The 16,497-nt window shown below is 35.6% G+C and overlaps 2 pseudogenes; both read right to left on the reverse strand.

Moving 5' to 3' along the window:
* Window positions 1-305: 305 nt before the first annotated feature.
* Window positions 306-1,023, reverse strand: LOC149532910 (3-oxoacyl-[acyl-carrier-protein] synthase II, chloroplastic pseudogene; annotated as a pseudogene).
* Window positions 1,024-5,776: 4,753 nt separating this feature from the next.
* On the reverse strand, window positions 5,777-6,778 carry LOC149532911 (3-oxoacyl-[acyl-carrier-protein] synthase II, chloroplastic pseudogene; annotated as a pseudogene).
* Between the last annotated feature and the right edge of the window lie 9,719 nt (window positions 6,779-16,497).

A 16,497-nucleotide genomic window follows, 5' to 3' on the forward strand; every position in this document is an offset into this window, starting at 1 on the left:
TAGAAGGTGAAAACCATTACATCACATGAAGGGTAAGGTGTTTATAGAGCCTTATTATGGATTCAATATCTGTGTACATTGAAGACACTTTGCAACTATTTCATAATCCTTTCTGGAGTTGACAATTACCCTTATGGGACTAAATATTTTACCTGAAAAGAAAGTAATAATACATCCAAATAATTTACTCTTTGAAGAAATTCAACCAAATTTCACTAAAATGGTGTTGATGCTATCAAATTGTTGTATTGTATCTTCTTCAATCCTACCACTTTTTCATATTCAATATGTATCATGATGGAACATTAAATCGAGATGAACTTTATGGAAGAGCTCCCTCCTTGGGTGGAAAATCCATCACGATCTGCATCCTGTGGTCATGATGCTTTAGTGGGATCATCATTTCTTTCTGATAATATTTTGCAAGCTACAAATCCCCAAGACCAATTGGAATAATTGTAGCATTCGAACCACTAGAGAACATGCAATCAACTTCTCCTTGAATGATGTGATTTTTAGTAGCTATGAGACAGAAATTTCTTGTTGCACAAGCAATAGATATAGAATAGTTTGGACCCATCCATCCCAAATCCATTACCATCATTACAAATCCCATATTTTTTGTTGCAAAAGGTACACAAAATGGATTCATTTTCCTACAAGAAATCCTTAGTGCTTCTACTGCATCATTAAACACCTTCATTCCACCCATTTCCAATGCTTTCTTTCCAGAAATAAGCATGTAAAGCATAGATTTATCCATTTTTTTTTATAGTTTTGGTGCAACCCAACCATCTATTGAAATCTATTGTATTTCACCTACTATTTTAGTTGGAAAATCCTTGTAGTCAAAGCTCTTGATTTCATTGACACTACTTTCCCCTGAAGAAGATTGTTATAGAAAGTATCTGGATCATGACCAAGGGAAGTGACCACACCCATTCCAGTCACACCAACCCCTCTTTTATTGGTAATAATTTTCTTTTCAAAAGCATCCTTCACAGTTTGCATAGCAATAACCATTACTCTGCCTGTTGCTCTTACTTTCTACCATCTCCAACCAATCTTTATAAGCTTGGATCCAAAGAAGCTATCTTGTAGAGTTAAACCACAGTGGGTAATCAGACTTCCTCCTACTTTGGTATGATCCTTACAAAGTACAAACATTGACCAATTTGTTGATAACTGTCTGAAGTGATCAATTCCCCTTTTGACTCTCCTTCCATAGTATCTCTAAATCATGGTGGAACACCATGCTGCAGTTAGAGGCATTTGAATAATTTACTCAATTTGAACCACATATAGAATCTTTCACCTTTTGAGAAAAGAGGTTAATAGCCATCTTAGAAACATGTATTTTGGACTCGAACATTAACCTCTTTTTAAAAATATTAATGGTTAATGATTTGGTTTGGAATACATGTTTTGACCCCCAAACCTTAACCTTTTTAAAAGGTTAATTTTGTAAACTTATCTTAACCTTTTGATGGAGAGGTTAATGGTAAGATTTTGATTAAAAATACATATTTTGGTTCCTTCCATTAACTTGTGAGAACTTTTGACTTAGAAGCTGGATTTTGAAATTTTGAAGTGCTGGACAGAGCTGCGTATGAACTAGAGATATTTGGAGGTTTAAATTTCTTCAAAACTCTAAGAGGAAATGACCATTTTAATGTTTAAAATGAGGCATATTCTAAAAATAACCATATCATCAAAAAGGCAGGAACTTAGGCAATTTTAATATTTGGGCAACAACTAGATCTATCTAGGGACAAGGACTTTATAAGGATGAAGGTTAAATCCAAAAAAATTAGAATAGTGCCTTATCCATTGGGCTATAGAGTCACACGAGGAACCACTTTACAAAAGAGGGAATGAACACCAAAAATGGGACAACTAAAAGAAAGACTAAGCGCAACAAAACAACACAACAAAAACTCCTAACTAGACTATGTACAAGGTAGGTTTCCCTACCTCCAGTGACTCAAAGTACAATCATGCAAATCCATTCACTGGTAGGGGAAAATAAATACCATGGCATGCTAGCATGTGGCAACTTTTAGGTTCCTATGGACTCAAGTATAAGTTCTCTTTTTGAATTCTAATTTTGAGATTGCTAGTATGCTTCACATCACTTGATAAAGAAATGTATCCAAATAACCATGTCTCATAAAAAATCTCTAACTTCGGAATCAACTCTACTTCATGTTTCATGCCATTCACGACTTCATTTTCAAAGACTTAAAGTATAAGGCTCTCAGGTTCCTAAATGCATTTATGATCTTTTTCTCTACTTGACAAGCCCTCTACTTGAAATTCTAGTTATTGGTCATCATGAATTCCTAAACTTATTTGTGACACCAGAAACTCTTTCTTTTCCACGAGAATAATTTTATTTGTATTCTCTATCAAATTATTCCAATATTAATGCACATCCTTGTCACATTGAATCTTCCCATAATGTATTTATTCCTCTTCTTCCATCAGATCGCTCAAAGAAGAAACAATCATCTTTTCAATTTTGGTGTGCACATTCTCTAATGAGTCTATCAGATCAGGAGAATCGATCATTAGTTGATATTGATGTAAGGTAAATTCTTTTAAAAGAGCATCATCATCTATGCCTTCATATTCAAGTTTTTCAATCATTAGATCACAACACATTTCTTCAAGGCCAAGTACTTCTCTAGTGCAAGATACCATCACAATGTTTTCTTCATTGCAGTCTCCACTTGTGAACTTGAATGCTTCAAATTCAAGTTTCATGCATGACAAAGAGTGAGGAACTGATGTTTCATCTTCCTTTACTTGAAACTGATCTTTAATTTCCATGTCCATTGTACTTGTCACTAAATATTCATCAATGTTTACACAAGCTTGGTTCAATGATTCTTCTTGATGACCATCTTCACAAAATGGGAAAGCTTCATATTCCACTTGCATGTAACCTTGAAAAGGATTTCTTGACAACTCATAATCTCTCCCTTGAGAATGATCTTCTACTCTTGTGATGATCATACCACTTTCTAAAATCTCCTCAACATCCTCAAAAGTAAAGACTTCAATCTCACGAGTTAACGGATATGTCTGCAAGATTTCACTTGAGGTTATCTCTTCATCAGTGGTAATGGTAGAAGATTGTGAAAAATATTCTAAAGAATTGACTTCAGCAATAGAGTTCTCATCATTAATGATTAGGGGTCATCATTTGAAGCATTGAGGCACCAAGTAGGACTAAAATTAGTATTGAATTTACCTTTATCCATATTTCCCTCATCTTTAATCATATGTTGTGTAGTTCCTTGAGAAACATTTGATATTTCCTTTTCTTTCTCATTAGGATTGAGATGATTGAATACAATGTTTTAGGTATTAAAATCTTCATAGTGATGCCCTAATACATTAGGACACCCTTCTTCTCCTATAGATTCCATTTATTGACCCTCTCCTTGATTAGACATAGAATCCCTGTCTTCTTTCATGCATGAAGATTTAGATGAGTCCTTTCTAACATTTGGATCAAGAGATGTTGTGCTATCAAGAAAATAATTCTTGCATGGGTCTTCTTTCTCAAGTTCTCGCAGTGTTTGAAGTAAAGAAGGATGTACTTTGTTAGGATCCAAGTGTGCATTTCCATAGAAGCTTTTTAAAAATTCAACCTAATTGGGATCAATGGAAGTATGATTTTGATGAGAAATAGGTGCAAGCATTGGGGCACCTTTTTTACCACCATTATCCATCCTCAATTTACATGAATCACTTTTCTTATCAAGTTCTTCATTATAATAGCACATGGAACTTCTTTTTGAAAATGGTTTTTCTTTGTGAGAGAAAAATGAATTATCTTTACCATCTTCTTCATCTATCCTTTGTAAAGCTTGGAGCAAAGATGGATGGATCTTTGTAGGATCTAGTTTCTGTCCATCATAGAAACTATTCAAGAAGTTAGATTACTTGGGATCAAGGAAAATATGATTTTGTTTAGAGACAGGTGAATGAGAGACATTCCCATTATTCTTCATTGTTGATTTAGATGAAAGGCATTTTGCGAAGAGACCTTTATCTTTATATGTTAAGCCTTTTTCAAATAAATAATCATGATCATGAGAAAGAAATCCATAATCTTTTCCATAATCTTTTTTGTTCTTTTAAAAAATTTGTAGCAAGGATGAACCATTCTAGGATCTAGCCTCCTACTACCACAGAAATTCTTCAAGAAATTTATCTATAGAGGTTCACTAGGAATCTATTTCTTTGAGTATGAAAAGTATTCCTTGTCACTATCACTATCACTACCACTTTCCACTTTCCCTTTGTACCAAACCATGTTTTGAATTTAGACCTCAAATAGAATTGACAATATTCAGACTTCAAAATAGAGTCACCAACCTTTAATCAAAGGAAGGTACCTTTATCAACTAGCTTACTAATTATTATTTACTTGACCTTGGATGTGAACAAGATTTTGCCTATTCCTTCTTGGAATAACAACTTTTCTTTCAATGACTACAATGTCTTGACCAATAGGAGCTCTTCGCAAGATTCCCCCAAATTCTTCTTCTTCTTCTAGAAATTGATTTACTTGATGATATTGCTAAGAACTTCATCTATACCTCTAGGCTAGAGTGTTCAAATGTAAAATAATATTTTCTTATGTATCCTAGAAGCCAAGATTTGGTTGTAGAACTGGAAGCACATTCTCATGTGGCAATACCACATTGTTTCATCACAGTCGACTAATTAATCTTTCTTGTTTTGGTCCCCAATAGAATCACCAAAAATCATTTGGTAAACAAATTTGTCACTGTAAAAATGGCCCAATGAGTGTATGTGGAAAACTATTCACAAAAGTTGGATAAGCCCTTTGTATGTGGCCTTCCTCTATGTTTAGAGGGGTAGCTCCCTCATATGATATAATTTTGAAGTTTTTAAATAAAAGATGAGAAAGATCATGATGAAAAATGCACCACACAACTTCACTACTTTCTTTAATTAACATAAATGAGCTAATTACAACAATCAAGATCTACACTCGAAGTCTACTATTAGCACAATGTTGATATGATAATTAATGAACATTTGCACAATACTATGAAAACACCCATTTAAAAGAAAGGATCAACATCTCAACTTTCAGATATTTAGAAAGAGAACTCAAAATGTGTTTCCTTTTATTTCTTTGCACCAAGAACATAAAAGAAATTTCTGACCACAAGAATAAAATCTATATACACTTTCCAAAAATTGTCTTGCTACCAAAACTTTAACATAGTGTCCCCTTATTTCCAAATCCAAAAAGTCCTCTACAAAGCCAAAAGTGACTCCTTATATAGACATAAAGGTTAATAACTACCCCCAAAATACTTAATTTGGGTGAGGTTAATTAACCTCTAGAATATTTAACCCAAAATGATACAGATCGTTGATTAAAGAGATGGAACATGAAAACTATTAAATCACATGAAGGATAAGGTGTTTATGGAGCCTTATTATGGCTTCAAGATCTGTGCACATTGAAGATGCTTTGCAACTATTTCATAATCCTTTCTAGGCTTGACAATTACCGTTATGGGTCTGAATATTCCAGCTGAAGAGAAAGTAATAATGCATCCAAATAATTTACTCTTTGAAGAAATCCACTCAAATTTCACTAAAACAATATTGATGCTATCAAATTTTTGTATTCTGCCTTCTTCAATCCTACCACTTTTTCATATTCAATGTGTATCATGATGGAACATTAAATCCAAATGAGCTTTATTGAAGAGGTCGCTCCCTAGGTGGCAAATCCATCATGATTTGCATCCCATGGCCATGCTGCTTTAGTGGGATCATCATTTCTTTCTGATAATTCTCTACAAGCTAATAATCCCCCAAGACCAATTGGAATAATTGTAACATTAGAACCACTAAAGAACACTCAATCAACTTCTCCTCAAATGATGTGATTTGCAGTAGCTATGTGACATAAATTTCTTATTGCACAAGCAGTAGATATAGAATAGTTTGGACCCATCCATCCCAAATCCATTGCCATCATTGCAGATCCCATATTTGTTGTTGCAAAAGGTACACAAAATGGATTCATTTTCCTGTAAGAAATCCTTAGTGCTTCTACTGCATCATTGAACACCTTCATTCCACCCATTTCCAATGCTTTCTTTCCAAAAATAAGCATGTAAAGCATAGATTTATCTCTATTTTTTTATAGTTTTGGTGTAACCCAACCATCTATCAAAATGGTCATATTTTACCTACTATTTTATTTGGAAAATCCTTGCAGTGAAACTTCTTGATTTCACTAACACCACTTTTCCCCTAAAGAAGATTGCTATAGAAAGCATCTGGATCATGACCAAGGGAAGTGACCACACCCATTCTAGTCACAACAACCCTTCTTTACTTGGTAATAATTTTCTTCTCAGGAGCATCCTTCACAGTTTGCACAACAACAACCATTACTCTACTTGTCGCTCTTACTTTCCACCGTCTCCAACCAATCTTTATAGGCTTAGATCCAAAGAAGCTCTGTTGTAGATTCAAACCACAATAGGTAATCAAACTTCCTCCTACTTTGGTATGATCCTTACAAAGTAGAAACATTGACCAATTTATTGATAACTGTCTGGAGTGAGCAATTCCCCTTTTGGTTCTCCTTCTATAGCATCTCTAAATCATGGTGGAATACCATGCTATAGTTAGAGGCATTTCAATAATTTACTCAGTTTGAACCACATATAGAATATTTCACCTTTTGAGCAAAGAGGTTAATAACCATCTTAGAAACATGTATTTTGGACAAGTGGGAAGATTTACTTTTTTTGGGTGGTGGGGCGGTTGTGAATTAGAAGTAACTAACTTTAACCATTTTAAAACCTTTTAACTAATATCATCCACATACATCTAATTCATCTAATAAACATGAAAGTAAAGACATGCATGAAAATAGATAACACACAAATTTGGTAAACCAAAAACCCTCCAAAATGAGAAGGTAAAACTAGGGTGTTGATGACACCCACAAAATATCACTACAACAATATGTGACTATTCAAGGTTACAATGTTTGATCACTTCCAATGGTCTGCCTGTAAAAGGCCTATCTTGTTAAAGACTTTACACCCTATCAAAAGTGACCTGGTTAAAGTATTTCACTACCCTACTAAAAGTAGGCCTGGTTAAAGGACTTTAGTACATTCACTTGGAATGCCACCCTATTAAATGATTTACAAATGGCTGCTAGGCCAACCTATAGGATTTCCATATCTAATACAATTGCTAGAAAGTATTAGAAAGCCTTTGACCTGATAACTTTGCAATCTTCAATTGCTGATTCCAGATCCTTGTTCTGCTCTGTCTGCTTTGATCCTTACATGATCTGATATTTCACTCTTCGAGGTTTTGATACTCTGTTCTTGATCAACTAGATTCTACAATGCTACTTTATGCTTCACTAAGTATTTTTACCCTTCTACACTTTGCTATAATTTACCCATACACTTCTCTCTCATGCATCCTCATTCTATACATAATGGGTTATCATCCTTCTTTTAAAGATTAGGTATGAATCTATTATCAATATTAAATCTTCATTTCCTGCTCATTTCTTGCACTTTTCCTATTGGTTGCATGCCTTCTCCATTTTTCTTATTAGCTGCATGCTGATTACATAGGTAATGCAAAAGATTTGATCTTATCTTCAAGATCCTTCGAGATTCATCCCATGTCAGCTTTAAAAATGATTTACATCTGAGTTTGTGAAGACATAAACTCATATGTTAATTTTGTGTTACTCAACACTTACTAGTTGCTGATGCTTGACACATATAGGAAAAATGGCTCACTCGGCTCCTATAGTAATTTTGTTTCACTTCACATTGTTAGATTATGGTGACTGATCAGGAAAGTATTGTACATACTTCATAATTAGTGGGGTTCGGGTCATCGCCTTGATAAATTTTTTTGGTACGATTCGCCATTCGTAGAAATTTTTTTGGTACTATTTTCCATTCATAGATTTGCCACTAAAGTTATGGCTGACATATGGCTGACATGTTGTAACCCTAAAATAACATAAAATACTTGTATAAAAGGGTTTAGGGTTAGGTATTTTTTCATTATGTTGTGATGCAAAATTGGTTCTTGCGGCGGTATTGAGCTGTAAGGGATTACGAATTGTAATCAAGTTGTAATCACTGGATTGTAATAAGATTGGACTTGCTATTTGGTGGACGTAGCTTAGGGATTGGGTGAACCATGTTAAATCTTGGTGCTTTGTGTTCATTTTTGTGTGTTATATTATTTTTCTGTTATTGGTTATATTTGCATGTAGTTTTTATTTCTGTCCGTGGTTTATCCTAACAAGTGGTATCAAAGCGAGGTTGTCTTTCAGTTATCCTCTGTAGGAAAGTCTCATGATTAAGTGGGAGTCTCACGGTTGAGTGAGAGTCTCACGGTTGAGTGGGAGCAATGGCAGATGAGGGTAAGCTGAGGGTTGACAAGTTTAATGGTTAGAACTTTTAGTTATGGAAGATGCAAATGGAAGATTATCTTTATCAGAAGGATTTATGGAAGCCATTGGAAGGCAAAGCCAAGAATCAAGGAACTATGTTAGAGGTTGAATGAGATCTTTTGGATAGAAAGGCACTCAGTAGCATTCGGTTATGCCTGGCACCATTGGTGGCATTTAATATTACAATAGCAAAGATGACAGAAGATTTGATGAAAACCCTAGCGACACTGTATGAAAAGCGCTTTGCTTCAAACAAGGTATTTCTCATGAAGCATTTATTTAATATGAAAATGGCAGAAGGTGGATCTATTGCAGATCATTTAAATGAGTTTAATACTATTACTAGTCAATTATCTTCTGTGGATATCAATTTTGATGAAGAAATTAGGGCTCTCTTGATTTTGTGTTCTTTGCCTAAAAGCTGGAATGGCTTGGTAATGGCTGTGAGTAATTCTGTTCTTGGATCTAGTACCCTAAAATATGATGATGTGATTGGTGTTGTTTTGAGTGAGAAAACTCGTAGGAAATCCTCAGGTGGATCTACATCATGAAGTTCTTTGAATGCACAAAGTAGGGGCAGAACGGCTGAGAGAGGAAGTAACTCTAGAAATTGTGGGAAATCAAGAGTGTTGAGATAATGGGTGTTGCACACATTGGATAATATTGTTATTTTACTATTTTATTTTTTGTTATGTAATGGTGTGCCTAGATGGATGTGCAACATTTAAAGATTCCCATAGAATATTCTTGATGAGTTGTATTGTAACATTGTGATAATATTTCATATAATTATTTGATATTGGGGAAAAGAATTAAATGCCCAATATTAAATGTGGGGTCAATGGGTTAGGTAGCACATGGTTTTAGCATATGGTTTATGTAATACCACTTAGTGGTTTTGTGGGACTTGCTACTATATAAGCAGCCACAAGGGTAGTTGTTGTAGACAAGAGAGAAAGAGTGACAAGGAGAAGACAAAAGGCAAGAGTCGAGTGGGACAAGGCTTGACAGGTTAACCAAGGGAGCATTTGTGAAGGTTGAAAGCATGGCATGGGATGTGTGGATTCATGCTTGTTCACATAGTTTGTTCGGTTGTGGCTATGGCCATGAGGGCTTCCATGGTTGTATGGAAATGGTATTTTTTGCTGAATAATACATGATGATGGATGCTTTTGGAGGCTAAGTTTTTCCCTCAATGAGGGTTTCCCAGGGTATATCTTGTGTCACAATTTTGTGGGTATGTTGTCTATTCTCTTGCATGTGGATTTTAATTTCGTATTTATTTTAGATCTATTATGAGTTATGTGAAAATGGTTATATTCTTTGTTGCCAAGTTTCCTTACAAGTGGTATCAGAGCTATGGTTTTATTGTTTATAACCCTAGATTGAATTCATGGGAATGCATGAGAGGATAAAAAAAAAGGGGCAAGATATATGAATAATTATTGCAGATCTGAGGGTTTTGGATTTGCTATTATGATGGGATGTTAAAAGATTTGGGCATGTGAAATTGTTGGACAAAAAGATTTTTTGGATGTTTCATTTAAATGAGGGTTTTGGGGGGTAGCTTGTTAAAATGACCTCTTAGGTAAAAACAAACCTCATCATTAGATTCGGGTCAACATTTCCATAAATTTTGATATATAATATGCCCTAGTTTGGCCATGTTTAGAGGAAATGAAAGAGTTTTTTGGTTTCAGCCCATGATGGCCATCAAATCTAATCCCGTCGAAATTTTCGTCACAAAAAAAAAATTAAAAATGAAAAATCGTACTGAAAATGGTAAAAAGATTGTCTTAGTAAAACGGCCATAACTTTCTCTCAGAATATTGGATTTCAGAGTTCTTATAGGCGTTGGAAAGCTAATTCAGAGCACTACAAGATGGTGTAGGTTTGGTTCCATGATTTTGAAATTTTGTTAAGTTTTCAGAGCCCTAAAGTTAGATGTTGTTTATTTTGAGCACAGATTAGGGCATAACTTGGGCATACGGAGTCAGATTTTGGACTTCGAGTAGTCAACGGAAAGCTCTTGAAGAGCTATACACATTGGTTCAGATTTGGTGCAAGTTTGACATGATTTATTTGTTGATATATTTATCTGAATAGTTTATAGGTATATTTTGACTATGGTAACATTGTGAGTTTATGGCATTGGAAATTTAAGATTTGATGTCATTGTATACTCAGTTCATATTTCAGATTGGTCTCATGATGATATGGTTATCAATGTTTGAGTTTGGATATGCATGATGACTTGTTGGGTCTACAAGTTGTGCAGTGTTTTAAGTGGTCTATACTTACAGATTGCATTTATGGCTTGGTTATGGGTTGTCTTTGCCCATTGATCTTTCATTATTGATGCATATTTAGATTGGTGGCTTGGATTTGGCTTGTCTATGCCCTAAGCCACATGATTTGCTGATTTTTTCTTCATGTAGAAGGGATGAGATGTTGTTACCAGGTATAGTCATGGTGGAGGATTGTGGTTGACTATGCTGACAGGTTGGACATATTGAGAGCCAGATGCTCGGTTCATAGATGTGATCATGGTGTCATAGATTTTGGCATGACATGATTGGTTATACAGGTACATCCTTGATGTTCATTAGCTTGGATTTTCTGATTTGGTTATGGTGGTATATCTTCTTGTTTGAGGATCATGGTTATTTGGTTTCTTTTGAGGAGCTCATGATGTGAACTTTGAGCTCTTTGATGGTTTGATGCCTTGGTTGATTCTCATGGTTAGAGGATGGTTTTTCATCATTATGTCATGGATAGCTTGGATACATGGTTTAGTGAGAGCTTGTGACAGTGATGGGGTGACAGTGCAGGATTAGTTCTTGGTTTGGTTTATATCTTCTTGGTTTGGAGAGGATGGATTTTATGATGCCATAGGTGACTTGGTACCACGGTTGAGTGGGAGTTGTTGGCATTGATATATTTATTCAGTGTTTTCAGATGTTGGAGGTTTGTCTTAGATCCTGTTGCTGCAGAATCATCTTTGACATTTGCATGGTGCACTTGTTATCTTCATGGTGTTTGAAGATGGTTAGATCTTAAGGACTCATGGAGTTCTTGGTTATCTTCATGGTGTGTGGAGATGGTTCTTCCTGGTATGTGGAGATAGTTGCATCTTGAGGACTCACAGAATTCTTGGAAAAGGTGTGGTTTATGCTATTATTTGGCATGTTATCCTTGGTATAAGGATGGTTTCATTATTATGTCATGGTATACTCTTGATACGCATTTAGAGTTGTGACATGTTATGGTGTGTTCATGTGGAGCATGTTATCTCTTTAGTTGAGATGGTAAGATCATGTTGTCATGTTTATGTTCCTGAGGCCATGGTTGAAACTTGGACATTGATCTTGGTTTAGTTTCTTGGTATTGAGTACACTGATCATAAGCTGGATACTTCATGATATTGCTATGTTACATTTGGAGTTGGCATGGATTGATTGGTTACAGGTGCTCATGGATACTTAGAGACAGTGGTGATGCTGATTTCTCTTGGATTAGAGAAGTATTTGTTGAGACGATTGATGGTTTCAGCAGGAAGTCCGAGGGGCAGTCACCTGATATGGACTTGAGAGGAGATTGTTCTTAGATGAGTCTTGGTTGGAGACTTGGGTATCTTGATGAGCATTCTCATTCCCCACTCTTGGTCTACTCGGCGGTTTGCTACTTGAGAGGTATAGCCCATTATTTTCTCTCAGTTGCATTATATTTATGCTTTTCTTTCATGGGTATGGATCTTGAGCTATGGTACATGAGTTAGTTCTGGAGGGTTCATTTGAGAGATGGTTAAGTATTGGTTATCTCCATGTGCATATGTTGTTATGTTGGTTGAGTTTGGGAGATGGTTTTGTATTGGGCATTTTCCTTGGATTAGGAATGGTTTTATTGAGTTTGATCTTCTTGTGAGAGGCTTACATTCATGATTAGCTATATGGTATGGTTTGGGTGTTGTTGAGGCTTCTTATTGGGGTTTTATGGAGGAGATCATACTTGCATAGTTTACATCTAGAGGTGTGTGTAGAAGGACATGATACAAGTTATGATTTGCATGGTTTCTCTGGTCTTGGTTATCTTCCTGGATGTTCAGTTTTTGCTTACATTGGATAGATATTGTGATCACTGGTTTGTGCTCATGCATGTCATGTGAGAGATGACATGGTTATTTCTTTCTCTTTCCTCTATTGGTTGTGGAGAATTTGGGAGACTATTGGAGACTTTTTATGAGAGTTTTTTCTTGTAGGATATTGGATTATGTATTGTGGATGTCCTTGATACTACATGGATTCACCTCTTTGAGATGTTGTAAGTGGATTGGTTATAGATTTGACATTATCTTTTGCAGTGGGAGCTTCTTGGTATATATGTGGCAGGTATTGCTCTTGAGGCTTGTGATTGTAGGTTACAGATTGGATATGTCAGTGATATGAGATTCACTTGTTATACCTTTGAGGTATGGATAGTTGGATGGGTTTGGCACTTGCTGTGGGTGCTATTTCAGCTATGGATATTTTGACAACTACGGATACATGTGATTACCTTTGGATCAAGTTTTTGTGCTTGGAATTTCAGTTGGTATAGGATTTTATGATCTTCTAATGTGACAGGTTGGGTGGTTTTCTCTTTGGATGGCTTCTATGTATGTCCAGTGGCAATGGCATAATAGGAGGTGAGATCATTCATATTCGAGATGCTGGATACTTTGATTTTGTTGCGGGTACCAGGATGGAGCACTTGGTGTATTTTGATCCATGATGGTGGATGTGTTGGGAGAGATTGTTCCCTTGTTTATTTATGTGGCTACAGATTGACCCTATGCAATGTATACAACAAGTGGGAGATTGTTGAGATAATGGGTGTTGCACACATTGCATAATATTGTTATTTTATTATTTTATTTTGTTATGTAATGTTGTGCCTAGATGGACGTGCAACATGTAAAGATTCTCATAGAATATTCTTGATGAGTTGTATTGTAACATTGTGATAATATTTCATGTAATTATTTGATATTGGGGAAAAGAATTAAATGCCCAATATTAAATATGGGGTCAATGGGTTAGGTAGCACATGGTTTTAGCACATGGTTTATGTAATACCACTTAGTGGTTTTGTGGGATCTGCTACTATATAAGCAACTACAAGGGTAGTTGTTGTAGACAAGAGAGAAAGAGTGACAAGGAGAAGACAAAAGGCAAGAGTCGAGTGGGACAAGGCTTGACAGGTTAGCCAAGGGAGCATTTGTGAAGGTTGAAAGCATGGCATGGGATGTGTGGATTCATGCTTATTCACATAGTTTTCTCAGTTGTGGCTATGGCCATGAAGGCTTCCATGGTTGTATGGAAATGGTATTTTTTGCTGAATAATACATGATGATGGATGCTTTTGGAGGCTAGGTTTTTCCCTCAATGAGGGTTTTCCAGGGTATATCTTGTGTAACAATTTTGTGGATATGTTGTCTATTCTCTTACATGTGGATTTTAATTTCGTATTTATTTTAGATCTATTATGGTTATGTGGAAACTGTTATATTCTTTGTTGCCAAGTTTCCTTACAAAGAGGAAAGTCAAAGGGGAAGAGGTCTCAATCGAGAGGACCGAACTACTGTTGGTACTGTGGGAAACTAGGTCATAAAAAGAAAGATTGCTGGAATCGAAAGAAAAATGAAGGAGATAAATCAGATGGAGACAAGGAGGAAAATGTGGTAAGTAACAAATGTGATGAGGATGTGTTGCTTCTGTCTTTAGAAAGTGTTGATGATTCATGGGTTTTAGATTCTAGTGCTTCATTTCATGCTACACCTCATAGAGGTTATTTCATTGATTATGTCAAAGGGGATTTTGGGCTTGTTTATTTGGGGGATAATGAAACCTGTCAGATTGTTGGAAAGGGAAAAATTAAGATTAAGTTGCAGAATGGGAATCATTGGCTACTACATGAGGTAAGACATGTTCCAAGGCTGAGTAGAAATTTAATTTCAGTAGGGCAACTCGGTGATGAGGGTTGTGTAGTTACTTTTAATGATAAAAATTGGAAGGTTTCAAAGGGTTCCCTTGTAGTAGAAAAAGGTGTGAAAGTAGGCACCTTATATCTTTGTACAGGTCATATTGTTCCTTCTACTTCAATTATTTCAGAGAAAAATGAATATTCAGGAACAATTGCTACAGTTGAGCAGGGAGAACAAATAGCTACTGTAGATTCTGATACAACGCTATGGCACAACAAACTTGGGCACATGAATGAGAAAGGTATGAAAGTACTTCATTCAAAGAAAGTTTTACTAGGTTTGAAATGTGTTAATATAGATTTCTGTGAAAGTTGTGTGTATGGAAAACAAAAAGAAAAAATTAGAGCTTGTGCATATAGATGTATGGGGACCAGCTTAGGTATCTTCCCTTGGTGGCTCTCATTATTATGTTACATTTATTGATGACACAACTAGAAAAGTATGTGTTTATTTCCTTAGACATAAATATGATGTATTTCAAACTTTTAAGAAATGGAAATGCTTGGTTGAAAATGAGACTAGTAAGAAATTAAAATGTCTCAGATCTAATAATGGTGGTGAGTATTGCAACCATGAATTTGAAGATTATTGCTCCACTAATGGTATTCGTAGACAAAAAACTATTACAAGGACTCCATAGGAAAATGGAGTGGCTGAACGCATGAATAGGACTATAATGGAGCACGCAAGGAGCATGAGGTTGCATGCTAGGTTGCCCTTATACATGTGGGTAGAGGCTATCAATATTGTAGTATATTTGATTAATAGAGGTCCCTCTACTCCTTTGGGCTGTGGTATTCCAAAGGAAGCATGGACTAGTAAGAACATGAGTTATTCTTTTCTCAAGACTTTCGATTGTGAAGCTTTTTCTCACATAGACTCTGAAAATAGAACCAAGCTAGAAGCTAAATCAAAGAAATGCGTCTTTGATGGATATGGCATTAATGAATTTGGTTATAGGCTTTGGGATTTTGAAAATCATAAAATTATAAGAAACCGGGATGTCATATTCAATGAAAAAGTGTTGTACAAAGATCTGTTGCAGCAACATGAGAAGAAAGAAGATGATTATGTAGTGCTGGATGATACTCCAAAAGCTGATGTTCCAGCCATTCCTCATGAATGTTAGATGGTCAACGAGGAAAATTAGACCTCCACAAAGGTTTTCTCCCTCTTTGTATTCTATTTTATTTACTAATGCTGGTGAACCTGAAAGTTATGATGAAGCTGTGCAGGTGGATGCTAAGATTCAGTGGGAGTCTGCAATGAAAGATGAAATGGACTCTTTGCTGAAAAATAAAACATGGGATTTGTGCAAGTTACCTGCAGGTAAAAAGGCTTTACAGAATAAGTGGGTTTATAGGTTGAAAGAAGAGGAAGGAGGTAAGAAAAGATTTAAGGCTAGGTTAGTTGTAAAAGGATTTGCACAGAAAAGGGAATTAATTTTGATGAGATATTTTCTCCTATTGTTAAAATGACTTCTATCCATACTGTTTTAAGTCTTGTGGCTACTGAAGATTTGCATTTAGAGCAGCTAGTTGTTGAAACAACCTTTCTTCATGGTGATTTGGATGAAGAAATATATATGGCTCAGCCATAGGGTTTTGAGGTCAAAGGTAAGGAGAACTTAGTGTGCAAATTGAAGAAAAGTTTATATGGCTTAAAGCAAGCACCTCGGCAATGGTATCTAAAATTTGACAATTTTATGCATGAGCATGGATATAATAGGTGTCATTCAGATTACTGTATTTATTTTAAGAGGTTGGATGATGATAGCTACATTATTTTATGTTTATATGTTGATGATATGTTTGTAGCTGGGTCTAACATGGATCATATTAAGGGGCTCAAATGCCAGTTAGCACATGCATTTTCTATGAAGGATTTGGGGGTAGCAAAACAAATCCTTGGTATGAAGATTTGCAGAGATAGGAAGAATAAAACATTGACGCTATCTCAGGCT

This window comes from Cupressus sempervirens, chromosome 10 (genome assembly GCF_028749045.1).
Source record: "Cupressus sempervirens isolate cs-2001-9-10 chromosome 10, ASM2874904v1, whole genome shotgun sequence".
NCBI classification, from domain to species: Eukaryota; Viridiplantae; Streptophyta; class Pinopsida; order Cupressales; family Cupressaceae; genus Cupressus; species Cupressus sempervirens.